Source organism: Haliaeetus albicilla, chromosome 5 (assembly GCF_947461875.1).
Source record: "Haliaeetus albicilla chromosome 5, bHalAlb1.1, whole genome shotgun sequence".
Lineage (NCBI taxonomy): Eukaryota > Metazoa > Chordata > Aves > Accipitriformes > Accipitridae > Haliaeetus > Haliaeetus albicilla.
The window spans coordinates 35145345-35169950 of NC_091487.1; the positions used below are offsets into that span (position 1 = coordinate 35145345).

General features: G+C 38.2%; 1 long non-coding RNA gene across 1 annotated transcript in view; it reads right to left on the reverse strand.

The window, feature by feature from the left end:
* Positions 1-17788: 17788 nt before the first annotated feature.
* Positions 17789-24606, reverse strand: part of LOC138685330 (uncharacterized) — a 63229-nt gene continuing 56411 nt past the window's right edge. Inside the window, exons 3-4 of the long non-coding RNA XR_011324564.1 lie at positions 19695-19759; positions 17789-17850 (exon numbers count right to left, since the gene is read on the reverse strand). This is a non-coding gene — a long non-coding RNA (uncharacterized lncRNA). The remainder of the gene's footprint in view (positions 17851-19694; positions 19760-24606) is intronic.

Genomic DNA, 24606 nt, shown 5'->3' on the forward strand with positions numbered 1-24606 from the left:
TAACACCAGGGAGCCAGACAGCTTCTGTGCTATAAAGGTACATTATTATAGGCAGCAAAGGGTCTCAGTTGAAGAATTTTTGATCAAGGTATTGAAACCAACAAAAATCAAGCCTGTTACAGCTGAAGTTTTGATTAGTCCATTTTACAATTTGAAAAAAAAAAAAAGACATCTGGATACATGTTTGGGTCCTGATCTCTTTTCCAGGCACTAGGGTTTTGGGGTATGTATTCAAGCTAAAGTTCAGAGTGGAACAGAGCAGAGGTTATGAATGCATTTGGAAATGTTTTTACCTGTGTAACAGAGTAGAACAGGGGAATAATTTAACCAAGAGAAAGTAGTGTTGTAACTAAGATGTTTTATATAGTCATGAAAGATGTTTAGTGAAAATTTGCAAAGTAATATGTCAGCATCATTAGACATATTTCACCATGAAGATGCGATAGGTTGAAGATTGCTATCAGATAAATGCAAAAGCATGCAAGGGTTAACTTGTGTGCTAGCATCACAGCGTTGCAAATATGAAGATACCATTGTCAAATGGTTGTCTGAGGTGCTTTTATACCCATCTCATACTCCTCCCTGCTTCTCTGTTTTCCTCTTCTTTCCAATCAAATGTTTCGTTCCCTTCAACCCCATCCTCCCTTCCCATGACACTAGTTTCTCTCTTGATCCTGAGCAGCCCTCAGGAACCTGAAAGGTTTCCTTTAAGAGATTGCACTGAGCTTTCAAATGTCTCCTCACAAGCGTGCTACCTTTGGAAGAAATTCTGGTCTTGATGCATGCTCTATTTTAGGTCTGTCTTCCTGCTTTCTTTACAACATGTGCATCCAGGGATTTTTCAAGCAGGATTCCGTTCTGAATGTACAGTTCCTGAAAAACATTGAATCCTCGCATCACACCCTGTAAGATCTGAAGGCAGCAGCAATCTCAGCAGAGATTTACAGACTATCACAAAATGTATTTTAACAGAAGCTCAGAATCCTGTTATGTGGTGTTAAAGGCAAGGGATGAGAAAAGGTAGGGAGGATTAGAAGATCAAACTCCTAAAAAGGGGGTTCAGATTGATTTTGGACACCTGACAGAGATTTAAACTCACTCTTTCCAAGCTGTTTTTGTGCAAGCAGATTCATCTCTTAGCTGCTAGGAGTGACATCTTCTTTTATTCAGAAAGCTCCTTAACCAGTTATTTCAAAAGATTTTGCATGAGTGTTCTTTCTGGCCAAAACTCATTCCACCCTCCAAAGTCAGAAACCAGCCAAAAGCAAGAATGAATAATTTACGAAGGGCAGCTGGCCTGGTTCTTGCAAAATCAAACTAAAATCTTGGCTCCAACTCCCCTTTAAGTTACTAGATCCAAAGCTGAGCCCTGCAGGTCAAAACTATTCCTACATCTGTATTGCATATCTGCCTAAATTCCCCATCTTCTACTGTGCGTGGACCTTGGTTAAGGTATTCTTTTTCCATTCACTTCCTATCCCTAAATTATGTAGTGCTGTTGATTCAATCATAGTTACTTGTGATAATATGCTTGAAGAGTAGGTGAATATTGTATATCGCCTACAGAGGACACTCGGATCAGCGCCTGGTGGGGAATTTAAAATAGAGTATGTTAAAATAGAGCTGGAGTCATTTCCTGTAAAACAAAGTAGCGCCCAAATTACTTGCTTGTGTATAATTATGGAGTCTTTGTTGAACTTACCCAGCTTACAGGGATGCTGCCACATAGCAGTTCGGTAGTAAGCCATTGACTCACTAATGTCACCACTATAGGGAGCATTCTGAGGCAGGACGTGATATGGTACCTCGTCTTTGGTTAAAAATCCTAGCAGGTGATGTGAGGTAATGCCGAGATCCCTATCTAAAGGGATAATTTCATGCTAGCACTCTTATTTAAAAAGACCTGAATATGTTTTCAGTATATCGCATAGTGACTTTTAAGCCGTCTCTTTTGACATATGCTAACCTACAGCAAAATAAAGATTTCTCTGTAGAACTTGGCTAGACAGCATAATATCAAGTTCAGTTGTATTTGCCTTAATTAACAATAATTCCAGTCATTTCTGTGGACGCTGCTCCTGCTGTGACTGCATAAAACAATAATAATAAAGAGCCACACAAACATTTGGAAATGGGATCTCTCCTCAGCGTTCAGTAGGTGCTGAAACTCGGTGTACTTCAATTCTAATTTGAGTGCTTGTTCTTTGTAGCTTGAGGTTGCGTGTGCAACTGTTTGTGACAAAGTATCTGGCACTGCAGTACAGTGTTCAGAATTCTTGTGAAAGAATCCCAACACCAACAGCTGGTCCATACGCAGTTTACGATAGACTGAATGTCTTGGCTAGATGAGAGATTTTCTTTAGCAGTACGTCTACAACATGTACAGCAATCGTCAACGAAGTGTCAGTATAAGGCCTGGTACACTCCTCCAGGGAATCATCTACACCAGTATAAACACATTTATGCTGATAACTTAGTCCATGCTGTAGCCCTTTGTGTATTCAGAACATTTAAAAGAAGCTACATTTTTATGAGTGAACTGAGGTGCATAGTCTGGAAAAGAAGCAGAGACAGAGCAAAAGATGAAGGTAGCTCAGATGCATTTAGCATCTGCAAACAAAAATCAGCGTTCACTCAGATAAATGGATTTCCATGTGATGTTCCTTCCTTCTCTCTTTGTTAAGCATGAAGCTTTTTTCCCTTTTCTTTTTTTTTTTTTTTTCTTTCTAAAGCTAGTGGTAGATCTGCTCCTGGCAGTATGTTATGTTCAACCATTAGTTTATTTTTTAAGACTAAGAAGAGATATTTCTACATTATAAATTATTTATAAACATAAGAACAAAGGGAGGCTGTCAGGGCTGCTGGTACTTTGAGAAAACAAAAAAAAAGGACTATGAATTTATGAAGAATACTATTTTATGAAGGAAGGGGGGGGGACACACATGCAACTACTAATTATTAACATTCATCTGCAGACAAAGACCTGAAAGGATAGGATTAGAGGGATACATTTACATCTGTCTGTCACAAAAAGAAATCTCATTAAAGGTTTACTAGACTGTCACAAAACTTCTTCTAATGTTAAACTTGAGGGTCTCATGGGAGAGAGGAGTATCTCACTTTTGGCCCATTCAATGAAGTGATACTAAAAAACAATTAAAAAAGCAAATAAAAACACTTGCATTTTTAGTAGGAGCTCCAGCTGAATCTCCTTAGGTGACACAAAGGTTCATATGCCATGGAAGAAGTTTTACATGTCAGTACAAGTTTCAGTAGTTTCTATTTACACAGCCATGTGTACTTTGAGACATGATATGACTGCCACAGCAATCACTTTGTGAATAGCATTCATCATCTGGACGCTTCTTTTCATCTATAAAAAGAAATCTGCAATAGGTTGCTTTGACAATTCAAGATGCTGAGCCACAGTTTCTCTGCTTTAAAGAAGCAGACATTAAGGTTAAATACATTAAAAGTGCACAAAAATAAACACGCTGTGTATGTACAATATGTTGACAATAGCAAAACTTCAATCTACTGTAGTTTTTGATCAAAGAACTGAATCTATGGAAAAGAAATCCTGAATCTAGCTAAAGCTGTCATTTTATTTTTCATAGCAAACTAATTTATACTGAACACACATCACTGAAGAAAAGTCTAGAACACTTTCATATTTCTTGAGCCGTTGTATGTGACTGTAGTAGTAAGGTATTCAGACAGCTACTCTTAGGATTATACATATCTTTTTCTATAATTGTTTTCTAGTTAATTTTATTGTGATTTATACACTGGTTTGATTAACACATGCAATGGCTTGCAAGGGAGAAAGATTTCATCTTAAGCATTTTGTCAGAGGTAATCAAAACTAGCTAAGAAAAACATTAAAGGTTCCTTTAGATCCATCCCTTGCCATGCACGGACAGTCCTCTGCAGTGTTCAAACCTAAGCCAGGTTAAACTTTTGAGATTCAGCTGTTCCAGTTAGTAGGGATTTCTTTTGGGGGTTTGGGTCAGATTCAAAGAAAATCTAGAACTCTAACCTCTGATTTTCCACTCATTTATTTTTCTAAGTCCAGAGTGGAGAATATTCTTGTCTGTATCTTCAAACCTGACTGGTGATTATAGGTGTCTTCTATAAGCAAAAGTTGAGACAGCATAAAAAGGCCTGATTTTCAGAGGCTAGTTCCCAAGGTCTGATGAAGTTTCAGCTCTCTAGGTCTCTCAGCTTGGGCACCCAAAACAGTTGCATCCAAATGTAGGCCCATATGTTTGAGCATGTTGCACCACTATATATGCACTCCCTGGCACTGTTGAAAGGCATACATTCCCTGCAACCCTCCTACGCTCCTCCCTCTGTTCTGCTCCATTTAGGTCTGTGCACATAATCTAGATTTCAGGTAACCCGAATGAAAAAGTTCTTTTTATTCCAGTAGCTGAAAAATTAGATGGTCAAGACTGGAGCCTATGTGGTAGCCCACCTTTCAGCATGTGAATTCCCTGTGCATGCCGTAGTCAGTTACCTGCAAAGGGCATTGGCACCGAAAAGAAATGCAAACATGATGGCTTGTAAAACCGGAGTTGTATAAGCAGTAAAAACAAAACATAATATTCTTGATATATCTATTTCCACACTTTCCTACACTCAAAGCTTCTTTTATTGAATGCAACTGTATAATCCACCTGAGCTATAAAGGTAACAAAGCAAAACTATCATTGCAGCTTTAGGAAATACCTTCATACATTCTTGAATGACTTTTTAAAAAATAAACCAAAACCCCTACAGCAGCGTCCAGCAGACAAACCCTTAAGATACAAAAAAGAACAACAGTAAAAATTCCCAAGAAACATGAAATTATAGACATCAAAAGCAATTGAAGTCTTATTCCCTTTTTTAATCACATATCTTCCAGACAGCTCTTCTTTACGTCCATTTTGCAGTGCTTGCTTGATATTTTAGGGGACAATAGCTCTGGTTCAGTAAAGGGAGTTATTGAAGATGCCCAAAAATATTTTCTTTCTTGCACTCCCTATCATGCAGTACATTACCACTAATCACATTCTAAAGAATGGGAAAAAATAGTCACTTAATAGGGGATTAAATTTCACATCTTTACAGTTGGAAGTCTATTTTCTGTTACTTATGAGGCAGGCATAGGAAGCCAATTTAAGAAGCAAATGGTGAGAGATTTAAAAAGCTACACTAAAGCTACAGTTGAATATTTACTTTGCACCTGTTTTCTACTATATATACACATATGTATGTATTAAAGGCAAGCAGAAAATAAAACCTTTGTTTCTTTTTAATTTAATTTTTTACCTGGGAATTAGGTGGTTTGCATTTTTGCATCTGAAATAAACATGTCTGGGAAGGATAACCACATGAAATACCTTTCCAGTCTCTAGATAGACCAGAGTTAGTGAAAAGCCACTTATAATTGAGGATTTCTGCTAAATGCAAATTATTGTATTTAATGGCTATACCAATATGAAAAGTATAATACAGTCTTGTACGTTGGTGATATTTGCTATTATAACATACATTGTTGCAGATAAAACTGTTGCACTTCAAACAAATTTTCTTCATGGCTCAAAGCAGTTTATTATTTAAGTGTTCTTATTTTTATATAATAGGAAAATATGTAGTATAGACAGGCAGGTAACAAAATAATTGCTGAAACTCATCAAAGGCACAACTTTCACAAGGCAATTATTGAATCTTATCAAAGTTTGGAATCTGACTCAAGAAAGATCTGTTTTCAAGTGCCTGTGCCTAATTCCTTCTCTGAAGCGAGCCCTTTGCTATCTCTGTGCAAGGGCAAGATGTACAGCTCTAGAATTTACTTTCTGTTCTGCTAGCAAGCTAAAACTTGTAGGCACATCACACAGCCTGTCATGTTTAAGCCTGACTCCACAGCAGCACTAATGTGATTGCATAGATAGTACACATGCATGGTGCTGTTCTGACACCAGACAGTCCGCTCTTCTCTGCTAGGAAGAAGTTTGCACATAGTCTGAGCTATGGTGCTTAGTCATCTTTTCTGTCTCCTGCCACCAATTACGTCTGGTGAATTTTATTGCAATTTTCATAAACTGCATATTTGCTTCTACTTCTTGTTCCATGCTTTACATTATTTTCTGTATTGTATTCCCATAGATAAATTATGAGGTGGAGATACTGATGTTCCTAAATAGACACACCAGGGTGTTGATAAGGGCAGCAAGTGGTTAGTTTGGCTGATTTATGTGCCAGGGTGGGAAAATAAACAATGAACTGTTGTTTGCCACCAGCATCTTTAAGAATCTGTTCATAAAAGCCCATTTTGTGCTTTGGATTTGGCCTTGAACAAATTTTGTGATTTGGATTTGGCCTTGAACAAGCAAACAAGTAGCCACTTATGCATATACAATTAGATGTAAGAACACCAAAAGTAATGATTCGAACTCTGACAGACATCTGCAAAGTGATGACAGGAGCATGGATCATATGTATAAGATCAGGGCATTTGGGTGTGAGGCAGCCAGTGAAATAATGGGGTTTGAAGTTTGGATTCTGGAACTGTTCGTGCATACACACAGCCTGACTAGGAAACACTCCTGTTCAGAATTTGACTCCTGACAACCTTTTGCATCTTCATGGCACAAGGTGGACTCGGTATTCAAGGCTGGCATTCAAGGCCTGGAGCTCAAATTTTAAGTGAACTAAAGATTTAAGAAAGGTTGAGCCATTTCTGCAGTTCAGAAGTATAGAACTGCAGTCAGAAGTATAGGTATAGACTCTTAGATAAATTAGAGGGTCATGGTGGACATATGAACAGACCTTCTGCTTGTTTTAGTAGTAACATTGTCCCTCCTGGAAAAGGAAAATACTGTTTCTAATCCTTCCAAGAATACCTAAATGGTAGCATGAATTTCCAGTTGGGACTTAACTCCACTAATGACAGCAATTTGGGAGATGCAAAGCAACAAAGAACTTTGTATGATTGGTGTGTCTCTCATACAGCCTTTCTGCTAAGGGATTCCAAAGAATTTCTAAAATTAGGTCCATTTTGCAGACAAGGAAATTGAGGCTCTACATAGTACAATAAATTGCCTAAGGTTCAACTACAGGCAAATAGTCAAGCTGCAAACAGAAGACAGACTTTTTGTTCCTTTCAGCTACTAGATACATTAGGCCAAGCCAGCTGTTACTCACTGCTTTAAAGAAGTATTCCAGATGTCCTAAACTGTGCACCTTACTGCAAGCTTGATTTTGATTTAATTATCTACAATGAATAATGGGAGCTAAATTTTGAAAGTTAATGGAACTACCCAACACTAAGAACTTGACACCAAAAATTAGTTAGGAATTTTAGATACCTTTTCAATAATGAAGGTTAAGTCACTGGCGTTATTTAAATGCATTGTTTAGAGTCTGTAAACACTGGCAATTCTAATATCAAGTTAGGAAATTCTTCTAAAACAAACGATCTCATTTTAAAAGGAATTAATGCAGGACATTGTATAGGAAGTCAGACTAGGTGATCACAGTTTTCCTTTCTGGCTGCATAATCTATAAATAATGTGGATATGTGAATATATTGAAATGTCATTTACCCTTAAAAGTAACTATATATATTTTGCATGTTATATCTCATTGTCTAGTGACAGACTTTATATTTCTGCTTAGTATGCTGTAAAGTGGGAAAAGATTTCTAAAATATTGTTGGAAAGTAATCCAAGTTCCGACAGAGTTCCTTGGGCTTTATACTGAAAGCTTTAGGTGCCCTCTTTTGGTATACTGCAGGAATAGCAAGCAGGCTTTGTTTTTAAAACAACCTTTTGGGGAAGCACAAAATCTCCAAATTATGGGAATCCTGTGGTGAATGTTATACAAACGGAATCTGCCCACAGAATAGGCATTGTATTTCATATGAAGTCCTATTATATGGTGTACTTCAGTATTAACATTGCGTATACAATCAGTTCATGCTTTGCCGTTAAATTCTTAGTGTTGGGTTTTGATTGTGATGCTTCAAGAAGTATTTATGCTTAAAGGCAATATACCCAGAATGCATATGTGCATGGAAAACATATTTCACAGAATATTTTCTCCTAAATTGAACGTTATAGTTATGTCATACTGTCTCTATGGCTTTCTATAGTACAGGGACTCACTTATTAACACTAGCTAAGGTCTAGTTCCAAAATCTACAATGCAGTAAAAGGTCAAAATCATTTCTTTTAAGAATATACAGGTACAAATGTGGAGATTGTATAAGTTTAGCTGATATCTCTGTGTTGGGCCATCTGGCTATATGTAATATACTTCCATCCATGTTTCTGGCTGTCCAGACCAGCTATACTCCAATCAGCGTAATTTTCTTTTCTACTGGTTCCCTTTCTGTTTTTAGTTTGGGTCCTTAACCTTATAAAGATAAAAGAATCTATCTTCTCATTTATTCTCTCTCAGTAACACTTACATCTATGATATCTTGAAATATATTCAGAGTTATTGCTAGTAGTGCTGTGTGAGAGTGAATCTCAGATGCAGCTAGCAAAGTAGTTAATGTAAGTTTTAAGTAATATTTTTCTGCCAAGGACATTACAAAAATCAGCAGAAATTGTTGATTTAGAGGGCATCTGTAGGACAGTGTTTTTTCTTTAAATTTTACCTTTCAGTTAATGGAACATTGTCACTGCCGGAAAGAAAAGTTGTACTAAAAGTACATGCTCAACAAATACAACAAGAAACTACAAGGGATTGTTTTGCAAGTTTTGTACTGGGCCTTAAATATTCTTCACAGCTGTTCTTATATCCTTCTACACAAGCCAACCTCTGTTTCTTTGTTTATACCAGCACTGACCAAAAGATAAATGATTCAGCTCTTCCTTAGCAGATAGTCCTACTGAGTCCCAACCTCCGTTCCTGTGAGGGATGTTTGAATCAAAGATCTTTTTCAAACAAGTAAAAGTATGAAGATTGTAGTAGGAAGTGAATATGGCTTACGACATCTGTTTCCAGCCCTTTCTCATAAAAGGAATGGACTTTGTAGCTGCTCATTGCTGTTGGTATTATCTCTGAAAGCATGAGTTGCAATTTTAACTACAGCTAGCTGAACAGCAGTTGAATATGAATGACTGTAACTTTGCAGACGTAACATCAGTACTAGCTTTATATGCAGACTGAGGGCAATAGGGCACATTGTCACATCAATTTTTAATCAGGATTCTCCAATTAAATCAATGGACAGTACTGTTTAAAAATCAATAGTACAGTAAAGACCGGTACTTGGCTCAAATCGACAGATTTAGAGGATAGTCAAATTCAGGCTGACTGTAACATAAATAATGAAAGTTGCTTTCAAGTGGTCTCAATCATTTAGCTCATTCTAAAATGCAAAGTTACAAACTGCACATCTGATGATGCAGTTAGACTCCATTTGTAAATACATTTCCTATAATGTAGGATGCAATGTATTATTCATAATGTGATGAAGAGCCAGGTAGTATGGAGCAAAAAAGGCAGAGTTTTGTAAGCAGGTAGGAGACAGAGAAGTAATTTGTAATAGTCACAAACCATTGTTGGCTAAGCAAGAAGTATTTATTTTATATTTATTATATTATATCATATTCTATCACATTATATTATATTGAGCAATTTTAATACCTGCTCTGATATTCCTTTGCAACAGCACTTTTTTTTAATCAAAAATTATTTATAAGATCTTTACCATAACTATTTCCAAGTAGCTAGTATTGTGGCAATTTTTGAAATATTCCTTGGCTTTGCATGCTAATAAGCCAGAGAATGAGAGGACTATTATATGGCAATGTTAGCTAGTATTAGGTAAAACCAGAAAATATTAAACATGACCATTCTGTAGTACGGACAATAGCTGGAAAGAGAAATAATGATGCTGTCAGGGATCTGAGAGAGAGTTAAATGTTCCTCAAGCAATGCAGAAACTAATAAAGAACAAAAGGGATAGTTCTGATAAGGAGAATTTACTGGTGCCTACCTAGACATTTATTTATGAGTACATTAGCATTTTAAAAATACTTTTATTCCGGGCCTAAGAACACTCTAGAAAGGTTGAAGTTAAGAGGTTAGCAGGACTTTTTAGGCCACATTGATTACTAGTGGATCTGTGTTCTCAACAAGCAGTTCAGCCCTTAAAAACTGGGAATAACGGGAATGTTTGCTCGCAGACCAAGAGCAGTGTGTTTCAGCAACTACCTCTGAAGCCAAAAAAGGAAAAAAAGGTGGTCCCAAGTTTTAGTCTGTCTAACATAAATTGAAAAATTATTAAACATACATGCCTTCATTGTGAGGTTTTTTTATTCAGTCAGTCAGGATTATAATCCCATTTCTCATTAGCTTTTTTCAAAGGGCTGCATTCCCGTGAGGAGGAGCATGAAGTTGTTCAGAGGAATCTGTTTGTCTAGAAATTGTTCTCCTGAAATGAAGAGTAATCTAGAATTGACAAGTTAAAGCCAGGTGGACTAGATATGCTTCCTTTTATATTTCAGACAATACAAAATTCTTGATAGTCTCCAGTTCTGTGTCAGAGGCCTGAATCGTTCAATCCCATAGATACAAGTAGATTTTCTATAAATTTTCCTGAGTGTCTGCAAGAATTAGATGGTTTGGGGGTCAGATCTGCTGATTTTGCAGGGACTAGCAAAACTTGCATTCACTTTTTTGGAACTAGTATTACTTTCATCTACACTGCTTGATGTTCTTAAAACACTGAATCTTGATTAGTACTGAGTGCTTGACTGCATCACCCTTACTTCTTGCCCTCTGCTATTAATGATCTGGCAATGTTGGCTCTCCAACCATTCAAAAATCTTGATCAACCACCCAAAAGTATTGATACTGTTTTGGGAACCACATTTACAAAAATATTACATTTGGAGGGTTACTTATCTTCTGGGCTCAAAGTCTTAAGTGTCAATGTTCTCAATCTATTTTGGCAACTGCGAGGCCTAACAAATTTTTGTTGGAGTGAATGAAATCCAAGAATCTCATTTAAGTCACAGTTTCCCAGATCTGACATTTTAATAAAACAATAAAATGAAATTATGATTTTGGTGAAGTCCATGAGGATTTTGGCACTAATGTCTCACTGGCCAAGATCACCCATGAACCCATCAGAATTGTGAGGAATTTACAAAGCTGGCAAAACTGACTGAAGATACTCTGATCAAAATTCATCTACAAGAAGATGCAGGATCATCCTGTGGAAGCAGAATGGTTTTTGCAGGAGATTCATAAAGCCAGACATGGTGTGTAGTTATCAGAAATCCATCTCCAGAAAATTTTGTTGGAGCTAGGAAAGAACAATTCCTAGAAAATACAGAAGTGTGGTAGTTATAGCTCAGAAATGATGGGTTTGTGACAAACCCTTCTTTTCAGCAAAGCTTTAATCTACTTTAGTCCCTTCTCATATCCCTATAGTAAATGAGGACAGTAATTTGAATTCCCTTGTCCAATAATTAGTATTGCTCCATCCTCAAACCTCAAAATCAATCCTGCTTCCCAGACTCCACATCAGTCATGACCTATCCCCACCACTATGTTGCCATTTCAGATCAAAACCAGGAGAGTCATAGCTAACTTCCTAGTGGTTTGGCTATCAATAAGATGTGGGAAACCCACATTCTTTGATTTGAATTAAGAGAAAGAGGGTTTTGAACTTTCATACAGTAGATTGGGTGTTTCAGCCACTGGGAAGGCTGTTGCAGCGTTCCTTGGTTTGGGGAAAATTCTTGGAATCTCAAGCATTTTAACAGGCTGAAAAAAATAATTTTCCACTCAGTTCTAATTAGATCATAGGCTCAATGGAAATTGTAATAATTTCTGACTTTGAAAAATGTGATGTCTCATTGGCTTGAACAGTTAATCAATGATTGAATTCATTCGATAGAAGTTTACTTAAGAAACCAGAAAACAGATGTTATGTCTCATTCATTTTGCTATATGAGCTCAGAAATGTAATTACTACCAAAACTTGGAAATCCTGATCTCTGACAACTGAATTAAGTTTCTGTGAGCATATACTGTGTGCTGTGAAACATCCAGGAATTGGGAGTTACACATTCAGGAGCTGGCCTAAGGGAACCTTTCAAGACTTTTCAGATTTCTACAGGGGTCAAAGATTACTCACAACTCTGACCAGTTGAGTGCTTCATGTGAAATAAAAAGAAGGTGAGAAAGCCATTTTGCATAGAATCAAAGTGGAGATGTTGTAAAAATTAGGACAAAGAAAACACACATGTGGTGTTAAGATAAATTACCGAAGATATTTCTGAATCTGTAACTGTCTTTATAATAACTTTCTGCTTGCATAATCAATAATTTTACTTTCAAAATATGAGATTGGATACCAAGTTTACAGTCGGCATTCATGGGTGATCACAGAAGATTAAAACCATAACAAATAAATAATTATTTCTCTATATAAACTCTGTTCCTCAGCACATCTTATGACAAATTGCGCTAATGCAATACAAGTTGGGAAGGGTCTTCTAGGAAAAGGGAAAACAAAATCTTGTTTAGAAGGGAATCTCCTTTATTACATATCTGAACTTAATAGAACAGTGATTAATTTGAGGTCTATGTAAAAAAAAAAAATCCATGTTTGTTAATGTTGATGTGAAACAAATCTTTTGTCAGTCTAGAAACTGAAGTCTGCTTTATATGCAGCTTTAAAGGTTATTTCACTAGGTGACTTTTAACACACCAGTTACATTTAGCTCCTGCTTGACAATTCCAATGATATATGAGCCACAATAGCTGCTATGGTTCTTTTCCTTTGACGAGCAGTTTTGAAAAGGGACTTGAAAAGGGACTTGAAAAGGGGAAAAAACTCTGTATTTTTGGCACTCCAGTGAATAGATCAATTGAGTCAGAAGTTGTTTTTACACAGTGGGTTTTTTTAAGCATAAATGTGATCTAAACCTTAATATTACTTAAAGGATTTTCATTGGTATTGGAAGGAATTGACAATCTAAGAAATCCACAGTAACTTAGAATGACTTCCTGAATTAACACAAAGTTTTCATTAAGTCAGCTACTGCTTCATCTTGTTTATAGAGACAGTCCTCTGATCCTGTTGAAATCTCAAGAAAAAGGACATTGTCCGGAGTCTTAAGTCATTTTGAGATGAGTAGACTCAAAGAATTACATCATGATGCTTGGCAAATCCTATGACCTTCTTAACTCTTTCATTGCCTTAGGATATTTGATTTTCCTCCAGGAAAGTACATCTAACTCACTCACTTAGTCTAGGGTGAAATACCACTTCATTTATGAATCTGGCACAGACAGAATTATAGCACAAGATAAGTGGCCCTTGTCAGCCCTCCAAAGAAGAATGTGCTTTTAGAAAGGGAGCTGATGCACATTTTATCGTATGGTAAAACACCCCTCCTTGAGGCTAGCAAGCCAGGAAAGGCTGTTGTACGTCAAATAGTCTGAAACTGCACTTTATTTACTCTGCTGACTTTTTATTGTTTTATTTTGTTCCATTGATAAAGATATGCAAGATTAAAAGCTTACAATGTTTGGCTAAAAATATTCGGTCCAGAGTGTAGTCAACAACAAGAGGTGGCAAAAGTTATGTTGGTTTATATCACCATTAATTTGAAATAGTACAGCTAGAGAATATATAAGGGAGATTTTTTTGTCAGGGATCTGATATCTTATATATCACTAAAACATAAAAAGCTGTGCAACAGAATGGAACAAAAAATGCATAATCTACCTGATGAATTTAGCCTTTTTTCTTACTGGTGCATTGTTCTTTATTATATAAGGCAATACTCAGATTTAGGTGATAATCCAAGGATTTCACAGACTTTATTTTAATTTTTTAATATCTCTGTACTTGAAACACAGATTTCTGCAAATATTCAGTGTTTTCTATCTACATCATTTTACTTAGGTGTTAGTGATTGAAGTAGTACATAATTGTGGTACATAACTGGGTGGCAGTGCTCAAACACACCTGACTGAGGCTAGTACTCTTCCAGGCAGGTCCTGCATAGATGGCTTTGCGAATCTTATGAGAAATCTTATAAGTAAAAGTTAATGATACAGATGTTGTAAGGAAAGTACCTGCAAAGTGAATCTATTTTTTTTAAAGGGAATGGCCTTTTCTCTTTACTGCTAGAGAAGTCACACTGCAGGAATGGTGATTTCTGCGATGACCTGTCTGTGCTTGTTCTCTTCACAAAAGCTCAGTTTGGAGATGTTAAAGAGGCTTTTGTTGTAATTTTTGTGTTTTGACTGGCATTTGCTGCAAATAAAGTGACTAGAGAAAACTGAAAGAGAGAGTAAAGTTTTCCCATGTAACTCCTTCTAGCCTGGGGAACAGTCAGTAAATTGGAAAGCCAGGAACCAGGAACTGTAGCCCTAGCACCTTTTGAAAACGTTTGCTAATGCTTCAAACCTTCAGTACCTACCTCTGAGCCATACAAGGCTGAAAGCCTTAGCACAACTCAGATAACGTCATCCTCTTTGCCATCACGGTAAATGAACTCTTCCTGTAATCTACACTGACACAATCAATCTTTTCCCAGTGTCAGCCGAAGAGCGCTGTTTCTACAGTCTCTTCATTATTATCTCTTATTGCGCATTACCTGTCCCTCAGATCTATCACCTAAATTACTGGCATGAGGAACTCCATCATATACCAGGATAGCTCCATCGGCTAACTTCTTGTAAGAGGAATGGGAAGTGCTCTGGCACAGGACTGCTCATTTGGCAGATCTGAGGAGGACAGGGGTAATCAAGGGAAGGGCAGTGATAATCAGGTGGGAACTGCCACTTCTTTGTCTGGCAGAGATGGAGCCAGAAGAGAACACACAACCACAGTCTAAGTTTCTCTGTCATTCTCATAAAGCCTAGGCTACATGTAAAGTTGTGTAACTGCTATCATTTCCACAACAAAAATTCTGCCTTTTTAACTCAAATGAGAAAAAGTCATGGGTTTTTTTCATTTAGAGATGCCTAGCTCAGGCACCACATGTGAACCAAACATGAGCACTGTGACATTTAGCTGTGCTGTCTGGAGCTACTAAACTGCAATCTGCCACGAGCAGAAACTGAAACATTGAACTGTTCCACTGCTGTCTGACAAGTACCCATGGAGCAATTGGCAGAGCATGGGCTCGGTCTCCTTTGGCAGGCTCGCTGCTCCTGCAGTCCTCTTCAGCATTCCTCAGTATTGATTTCTAGGTGAAGCAGAAGAGGTTAACAGTAGGAATTTGAGGGGTTTGGACCAAAATATATAAAAATTGGGTGAGGATCTTTGAGTTATCATTAGAATAATTGGGGTTTATTGCACAGTATTTTATTTAAGTAAAACATTAATTTTACTTTTCTGACTTTAGTACTTCCAATTTACTTGATTCTCACTGCTCCCTTAAAAACAGAAGAGGGCAGCTATTAATGGCTCTGTTTCAAGAAGATTAAAGGCAGCATGTGGGAAATTGTATCTGTCTTCAAAAGAAAGAGAGTCACAATTGTGAGGGTATTGGGAAGGTGAATGCATCTGCTTCATTAAGGTTATTCAGTCAAGGACCTTTCAATACAAAAAGGTATCACAAGAACTCAGAGACACAGACCTTGCAGACAAGGGATAACAAGGCAGTACCAAAGACCAAAATTCTCCAGTCACTAATTGATGAGCCATTAAGAAACCACCAGGCATCACTTTAGAAGGAGGCAACTTGGACTTTGTAACTGAGGAGGAGGAGGAAACAAGTTGAACGGGAGAATTTGGGATGTTTGAGAGGGGTCCTGTGGGACTATGCAAAATTCACGCAGGAATGTTTAGGGAAAGGGGACTGGGGAGGAACAAAGGGTGGAATAGACCAAAAGGGGTATAAAAGGGCCCTGCCACATCATTGCTGCTCAGTACGCTTGTCTGACTGAGCCCTGCACCTGATCACTGCAGTCTCTCCTCTCCTATTATGAAATACTTAACTATCTCTCTGTGTAATCTCACTCTGTTCCCTGTGAGTGTGTGTGTGCTGTAAGGTCTAAGTGGGAGCTACTGGGGGAACAGGCTTAGAGTGGATTTGGTGCCAGCAACTGGAGTCAGACCAGGGGTGTAGGTGCCCCTCACCTGTGGCACCTGCAACTGGAGCAAGTGGGGACCTCAGCTGCTGAGATGGGAACAGTGTGTCCCGAGTGCCAGCTACTGGGGGAACCAGTATGAGTGAAGTGACTAAGGTTTCTTGGCACTGGTGGCTGGAGTCATAGCCCATGTGACTGGTGCCATCACGGGGGCAGGGAGAAGTGTTTGTATCTTCCCCAAATCTGGTGGATGTGGGGGACGTACATGTGTAGTTTGCTAGCAAACCTGTTGGGGAAATAGCGGGTGAGTAGGGGGCCCAGGGTTCAGGCAGGGCTATCAGACAGTGCTAGCATTCAGGGTGACCCACCAGTGTGGGGTGCCATTCAGATGGCCATGTGAGTGCATGCGTCTGTTTGCTAGTGAGCATCAAGCTGGACTAGCTGGTGAGTAGGAGATCTGTGGAGCAGGTAAAAGGGCTCAGCATCCAGGCTGAAGAAGCTCTTACCTGCAGAACTTATAATCGAAGATCCTAGTCTTGCACCTGGATCCTCACATGCATATCTACAGATATTCAGAATTTGACATGATTAACTTGACTTTAAGATCAGAAAATAGGACCCAAGAAGATAGGAAATCCACAAGAAAAAAAATGTATTTCAGTGTATTGCCACTGCAAGATGTAAAAGGGAGATTTTTTGGAAGGGTTCATCATTTAAGTGAAGTAGCATTTTTGGTTATTTTTTTAAGGATCATTTAAAAAGCATAATTCTAAATTAGATTTTAAAATCATTAGATCTTAAGGCAGGACAAAAAGTATTGTATACATGTATGTACTGTCTGGTAGGGAAAAAATATCTTGCTTTCAGAGAGATTAGATTAATAAAACAAACAATTTCATTGCATCTCTTCTGTAATAATTTAACTAGGAGTTTGGAGAGAATATTTATTTTTAAAAAAACATAAATATTATTTAAGTATTAAGCCTCTATTCAATACTTCTAAATATTGACAAATGAAAGAAGAAACCCAGGAAAATACAGCTGTTCATATCATCTCAGTGTTCCTTTGAATGAGATCACAGTATAATTGAATAAAATATGTATCTAGAAGGGCATTAATTAGCCAGCATGTAATAGTTCGCAAGACCTGCTAATATATGGGACTTCTGGGAGCTTTTTCAGATTGCAGCAATCGATTTTGTCACAGAGCCAAAAAGTGGGGAGGAGTTTTAATATTTTTTTTCCTCTTCCAGAAACATACCTGATAAATCTGATGGTGGCTTTTCTTTTCTTACCCTCTGTTCAAATCAGACCATAATTACTCTGGCATCAAGGTCAGGCAACTTGGCTAGCTCTGAAAGATATCAGCTGTTTTTCTCATGCTTGCTGAACCTCTCTTAGACAAATTTTGCATTGTTTTTTGTGTCAGTTTTATCGTGGAACATCGTGCTGCCATCTGGGAAGAAAAACACCATGGTACAGGAGCAGCTGGTGAATGAGAATGGCCAAATAAACATTGGCACTCACTCTGCCATTAGGTGAGATAAGAGGGCTGAGGCCAAGCCAAAAGAGACAGCCCAAACTGCTGCCATTATCCTTCACTGTCCCCTTTCCCCTTATCTCTGTTTAAAAACACAGCTATCATTCATTTTAGAGAAGGGAAACCAAACCTAGCTATCAGGTGTTGGACATACCCTTCTGAAGCCTGGAAAACAGAGATATCCACAGTCAAAAGCATCTGAAGTGTCTTGCCAATTGGCTGACTGATTGGATACTTTTATTTCCCTGGAAAAATAACAAGAACATTTCATATTTCTGTAATGATTCCTGTCATAGGGTCTCAAAGCACTTTAGATGTAAATTAATTCTCTAAGCACTTTGAGAATGGGTAAGGAGCTATTAGCTTTGTTTTCATGGGCAGTGAAGTTGAAGCACAAAGAAACAAATACCTGATTTGTTAGATATGGGTTAGATACAGATTTTGTGTTAATGCCAGGAATAAACCCTAACTCTGAACTGCTTTGCCTTTCTCCCTAGCCCAGTTTTCCTTCTGGAGACTTGAGGCCAGCCCAGAAATTTAGGGAGACAATGGACTTACCCAAACTTAACCTCCAGAAATGCAGGGCTTTATTCTTATTTATTTGCTGGAGAACTGGATCTCTTATTTGCAGACACATGACAATATAGTGGGCAGAGGAACTACATCCAGCGATCCATCCACAGACTTTCTAAAAGGTAGGGGGGGCTGATTCTTAGCTCCTGGACAGTGAGTTTCTGTAAGTTTCTGCTTTGGTGTCAGAGTATGTATGCTCGCATTTGCAGCTTGGATCAGTTGAGAATCTATTTACATTTGGCACAGTCTGGACATACACAGAGTTGCAGCCATTAACAATGCCTAAGATTGCCTATCAGCTAAGAGTTCTTGGAAGTTTTACTTAAAATATCACTTCTTTTTTTTAATAATTAGCATCATTGGTTGTGAGACAAAAAGCTGGAAATTTGAAAGTGAGAAAAAGTAGTCTATATGGTATCATCCATTATGTCTGTCTTGCTGTATCAAATAAAGACTCGGTTGTCCACTCAAGTTTGACTGCCAATAGTCTTTACCAGCTGACGGCTGTTTCGGGGAGAGTTAGTAATCTCAATACACTTCCCAGTGATAACAGCTGTCTTCCTCACAAAATCACATATGGCACTAACTGGCATGCCTGTCAGCCCTTGTAAGGTTAACATCATGGTGTTAGCATTGTCTTTCCTTTGCGAAGAACACCGTTGCTAAGGTACCCTTGTGAGGCCTTCTAAAGCAACCAAAAAAGCAATGACCCTAAAACACTTGCTCTGACCTAACATCCCTCACTGCTATAGAAGTAAGAGCAAAGATTAGTCCAATCCAAAATCACCTTGTTTTGCTTTCTTATGTCTTCTATGCAACTGCAAGAGACCAAACAGCCACAATTCAGGGGCTTTTAACAGCAGGGAGAACCATCATCAGCTCTGACCTCCTGCAGTAGCACAGGCCACAAAGCTTCACATCATTTATATGGACTGGGAGCAAAACCAGGCAGTTATTCAATGATCAGGGGAGCTAAAGAAGCCTTGCTTCTTCTCAGCCTGTAGCACCCATGTGCAATTCACCCCCTTCTCAGCTCCTTCCATTTCCCATGGCAATTCTTTGTCCCCTTCCCAACTCTTCCAGTTCCTTCTGAGGGACTCTAATGGCCACATCTATTAAGGTTAATTCAAAGCTCCCTGTAAAGGGTGCATGATGTTTAGCTGTTGACACTGTAAATGGCTACAATGGGCTGAATTCTGCCTGCCTTTCTCTCAGTGGGAGCACTAGTTTAGGTCTCTCTTCATTACTGCTCTATTCATATTCATGAACTTGGGCCCTTATGCCTTTACAAAGTTGCTGGGAGAAGAAGGAAACCTTGCAGATGGACGTAGTGTGCTGTCACATCAGCCTCGTTTCTTTAGAAAGCTAAGCTACTTACTGAACGCGAACAGCTTTGGGTGCAGTCACAGTAATGGAGACTTCAGACCCAACCCCACAAGATGTGAACATCAGGCACTGTTTTTAAGGTGACCAACTGTCCTGTTATACTACCCTTACCACAAGAGACTTGTCCTACCTTTAGTATTTCCCCAGGACAAATTCTGTACACCATGGAGAATGCTGATATTGCCAGCTGTTAAACTTTTCCACCAAAAGAAGAGTAAAAAAACCCCCAAAATTAGACAGTGAAAGTTGCAAATGACAATGAAAGAAAACAGAGACTAAATTAGATGTTTTCAATAAATATACCTGTTTAAATTAAAAAATGCTTTAAATAACTGATCTGAGTCTCCCAAATCATTTGCAAATTGGCATTACAGGTGTTTTACAAACCTTGAACTCTCCTACCAAAAACTTCAAATCCAAACTACCATGAATTACAAACACTTAAAAACCTTTACAAACAAACAAAAAAAAAAAAATAAAAAATACGTGCCTGTGATTGAGGCAGTGCTGTGTTCCAGGAGTAAACTCAGAATTTTAGTAGGCTGATACTGGTTTTGTGTGGAAACTACTCAGATACTGGCTAGTTACTATAATATCTTAAAAACATGTCAATTCCACACAATAGGGAACACCCCAGTGGGAATCTGCTGTGGCCATCTGGCATGGTATAGCACCATGAAAAGATATCACTTCAGGTCCTGAAAGTAATTTAAGTTTATCAGTTTAGTAATAGACCTAGATTAATTAGCCTTAATAATGTTAATAACAAACTTAATAATAAAGCTAGCCCTAATATTGTCTAATTCCTCTTTCTGGGTACAATATTAACTGCAGCCTCTTTTAGTAAAGCATTTCAGTTGGTTATGATTGTAAAGACAAAGTGATGGTAACTAGCAGTGACTGAGAAACATGATTTCTACTTTGAACTCTAAGAAGCTAGTTTGTTTGGGTTTTAGTTTCCTTTCTGCCCCCACCCCCTGCCCAGGTTTTCTACTACAGAGTTGAAAATTCTGAGATTTTGCTTTGCAGGAAAACTATGTAGCTTGCTTGACTGAGCAATCCTTTGAAACTTCCCTTCCACGCTTTACTGTGCTCTCAAGCTTTGCTTTGATTTTAATGTCTGATTGAACTCAGTAGCTCAAAGAGAACAGCACTAAAAATGGTTTCTCAGCAAAACTCATGCAAAGTTTGCAAAAACGTAAACAGTTCAGAAAGTGACTGAACACAAACCTCTTGTGATGGTGGCATCTTGACTGTATGGTGTGACAGCATCAGGTCACAGGACAGAGGGCAGGTTATGAGGAGGTTATGGTCTTGGATAAATACGGTTCTGGACTTTCAGATCATATAACAAGCAAAAGCTTGATTGAGATGCTAGGAAATGGCATTTAGCATGTCCCCAGCTGCAATACCACTCTCCTACTCAGAATCATGGATCTGCTGGTTACTTGTGCTTGGCCTGTGAGAACTCAGACTAACAGTGAGATATGCTGCAAATATGTGAAATGCAGGTGCAATGGTTACGAAGCATCAAGTGGGGGCCAAAAGAAGGAATATATGCTTTCTGTGCAAGACATAGCATTAAAAGGGCAACAATGAATATAAAAGATCACTTAGAAGAAATAAGATGCTATAGATGCTATTTCTCTTTGACACTAGTGTTCTGGATGATTCTAGGCAAATCACCATGTCTCCATGTTTAGTCTGACCTCTGTAAAACAAGGATGGTCTCAGTAACAACCCTGATAAAATGCTGTGGATAAAAACACTTTGAGATAGAATTTTTTTGCCAATGAAAGTGGTATGCAAGACCTAGGTTTTCCTATTGCTTATCATACAAACCATTGAGTGCATCCAATCTCAGTGTCCATCTTACGACAACACTACTTCTGTTGTGGCTCTCTGGTGAGTCAGCTTTTCCCACCAATTATTTATCACAACTCTAGCAATTAATCCCATGCACAGCTTTTTTTAAGAAAGTATGAAACCTAGTTTTAATACAGAGATGCAATGAGAAACAAAAATAAAGAGCCAGCAACCTGTTCTCAGCAGGCTGCTGATCAGTCTTTCCCAGGGACATAGCTTGTCAACCACTCATTTGAAAAAAAAATTAAAAAAATTAAAAAAAAAATATATCTTACTCTAGGTTCTGTCATGGCAGAAGATCCAGAACCTCCACTATCTCCATATGGTAACTCAAGGCTGGCTTGTTCGTCATGAGATCAGGTAGCTCATGCTGGTGCAAAAGGGCCCTTTAAAAATGATTGTTTAAAGTGAAGGCCTGCAAAGGCAGCCAGTGTGGAGCAACTGGAATCTACTTTGCTCTGCTCCCATTTACTTCCTGGAGATACCCTCCACAGAGAGGGAAGGAATGAATGCATGAGAGGAAGGAAATAGTAGTGATGGGGAAACAAACTAATTTCTGTAAGTAAAATGACTTATCTGCAAAGAACAATACTAGTCTGCCCTTGCACAGTGAATGAATAGAGGTCTTTGCCTTAGCTGGCTATTCCGTCATGAAGATGTCACAACTACACATCTTGTTAGGGTCTTACACACTGAGCACCTGTATACTGCCGTTGCTGCTGGAACCATCTGTATAGTAGCGTCCAACTTAAGTTTACCATAGTATCTCAGGTACCAGTAGAAGTCCAGCTGCAGCAACACAGAAATCATTGCAGACTGCAAAAGTATCCAAACAAACTAGATAAATATTCAAATATTTTCCTTCAGAAGAAGTCCATACTACTCTGAGTACAATCTTCTCAGCATCAAGCTAGGTAGTTTGAACTTCGCTTATGTATATCCTGAAATACTGTGTTTATATTGCCGTAACGTATCCTGGCAGTAGGTACTGATGTGTTATATTCTTTTTGTCCACAAGATGTCAATGCATCCTAAGAATTCTAGTGTACATAGCATAGTTTCTTTATGAGATGACGCCTAAGTATTTGAATGTTAGTATTTTGTGTAATTACAGTGCCTATGCCATCATAGCCATGATTCTTACCGGGTCCACAGAGCAAATGACACGGCTAATAACTAATAAACAAACAAACAAACAAACAAACAAATAAAAATATAAAATAATAACAACAACAAAAATAATAACAACAACAACAACAATAATAATAATAACAAATTCATGGATCATTCTGTCCAGCAGAGTGAATCTTTGGTAAGGGTGCAAACTTTCATGAAGATCTTATGCCACAGAGTCTCCTGCTTGTCCTTTTTGGACACCTGAGGCAGGGACGATATATCAGGATGTGGTGGTTAGGACTGCCCGTATGCCATAAGGAGAAGCAAAGTCTGTTAACCTAGGCATTGTGCCTATTCGCTTGAACACCCAAATGGGAGCTGCTCAACATCTGACTCACTCAGAGCACAGGTGGAATGAGTTTATATTTATCAAGAGCTGTCCATGTTTACTGATACATTTCAGGATGATTAGAATTAGACTTATGGAGATTCACATTATTGCCTGTCTTTACTAAAAGCTTTAACTTTGCTCCCATTTACATATGAATATTACTGGAATAACATGAATGCAGTGAAGTAAAATTAACAGGTTAAAGAACAGAGGTTGTTTCTTCTGATTATAAAAACCTTCTGAGCTCCTCAGATAATAGGCATTAGGGATATACTAGTTTTTACTGTGTTTTACTGCTTTACACTTTTTTATATAGAATATACCTGTCTGATATCTGAAGCCACAGATACAACCTAGATGGACTGATGCGGTCCTTATTTGCCTTGATTTAGAGTTAGCTGGGATGGCACAAAAGGCCTACTTTAGAATGAATTTTGATGTATGTCAGCAAGATCTAAGAGTGTGGAATTGGTGTATCTGGAAACAGAGACGCCAGGGTGGGTACTTTACTGTCATTCCTCCAGGGAAGAAGCAGCCAGCATTTATGAACGTGTTTCAGTAATGCAGTAACGGCTGCCAGTTTGTCAGAAGCCAAGTTTTGCCAAATGCCTGTTCATTTTTTCCATAGACCTTTAATATTTTCTTTCAAAAGAGGAGGATGGAAAATGAACCGAATGTCATTTTTTTACAATGGAGAAACTAGACTTGTTCTTTCTTGAATCTTTTAGAAAAACATGTAATTGTTTATGGTTATTTTTAAGTAGTGTAAACTACAATTCAAGCACTGCTATTTTCTCACGTTTTGAGTCAGAGACTGATCCTATTCCCTTCTATCTGCATAAATATTTTCTGGAGTCAGTGGAATTAAAACAATGAAAGTTTCAAATCAGTTTTAGGTAATCTTATTGGTTATTAGGTGCCTAATACATGATGTCTTGATTCTGTTTTCACTGGGATAAACCTGGAGTAAAATTCATTAATATCTCCTTTTCCACTAACCAGCACAGAAAGATGGGGGGGGGGGCTTTTTTTGTCTGAGGGAAATTTTACCAACAGTAGTTTACAATGTATCTGCATTTCATTATATATCTACCTTGTCAATGAAAGGAGGAAAAGTTAGTATCCTTTCCCACAAACGTAAGTGATAGGAACTACAACTGGATGCTGTATGTAGGAAAATGCATCCCCTTTTTCACATTACAAAAATGGCATCTTCTAGGAACAGTTCAGACACAAAAAGTATGCTTATGGGACCTGGTGTTCTAAATGCCAGGCTCCCACTTGTGGGACCTGAGACCGCTTCAGGTATTTGAGTCTGGCTACTCCTCGTGCTTAGTATAAGTCAAACATTTATCTATTCTCTACAAGCTGGTAGTTGCAATCTCTTAAGCTTTTAGAGGCCAACTTTTATAAAGGGTGAAAATGTTATCTTCTCAACCCTGGCATGTTTTAGTATTGGCTTTTTTTTTGCTTTAAGTTGGCTGGGCTGTTAGAGTTGATTGAGAACAGGTTGGTTGCCACTTCCATGTAACAGATACAGTGCTGCTACAAATTCATACCCAACTGCACCTACCTGGCACTCCCTGGTTGTGCCAAAGGTCGTGCCAAAGCCAAAAGTGCCAAAAAGCCCAGAGGAAGCTCTTATCTTCTGAGCTTAACTGGTGGAAAA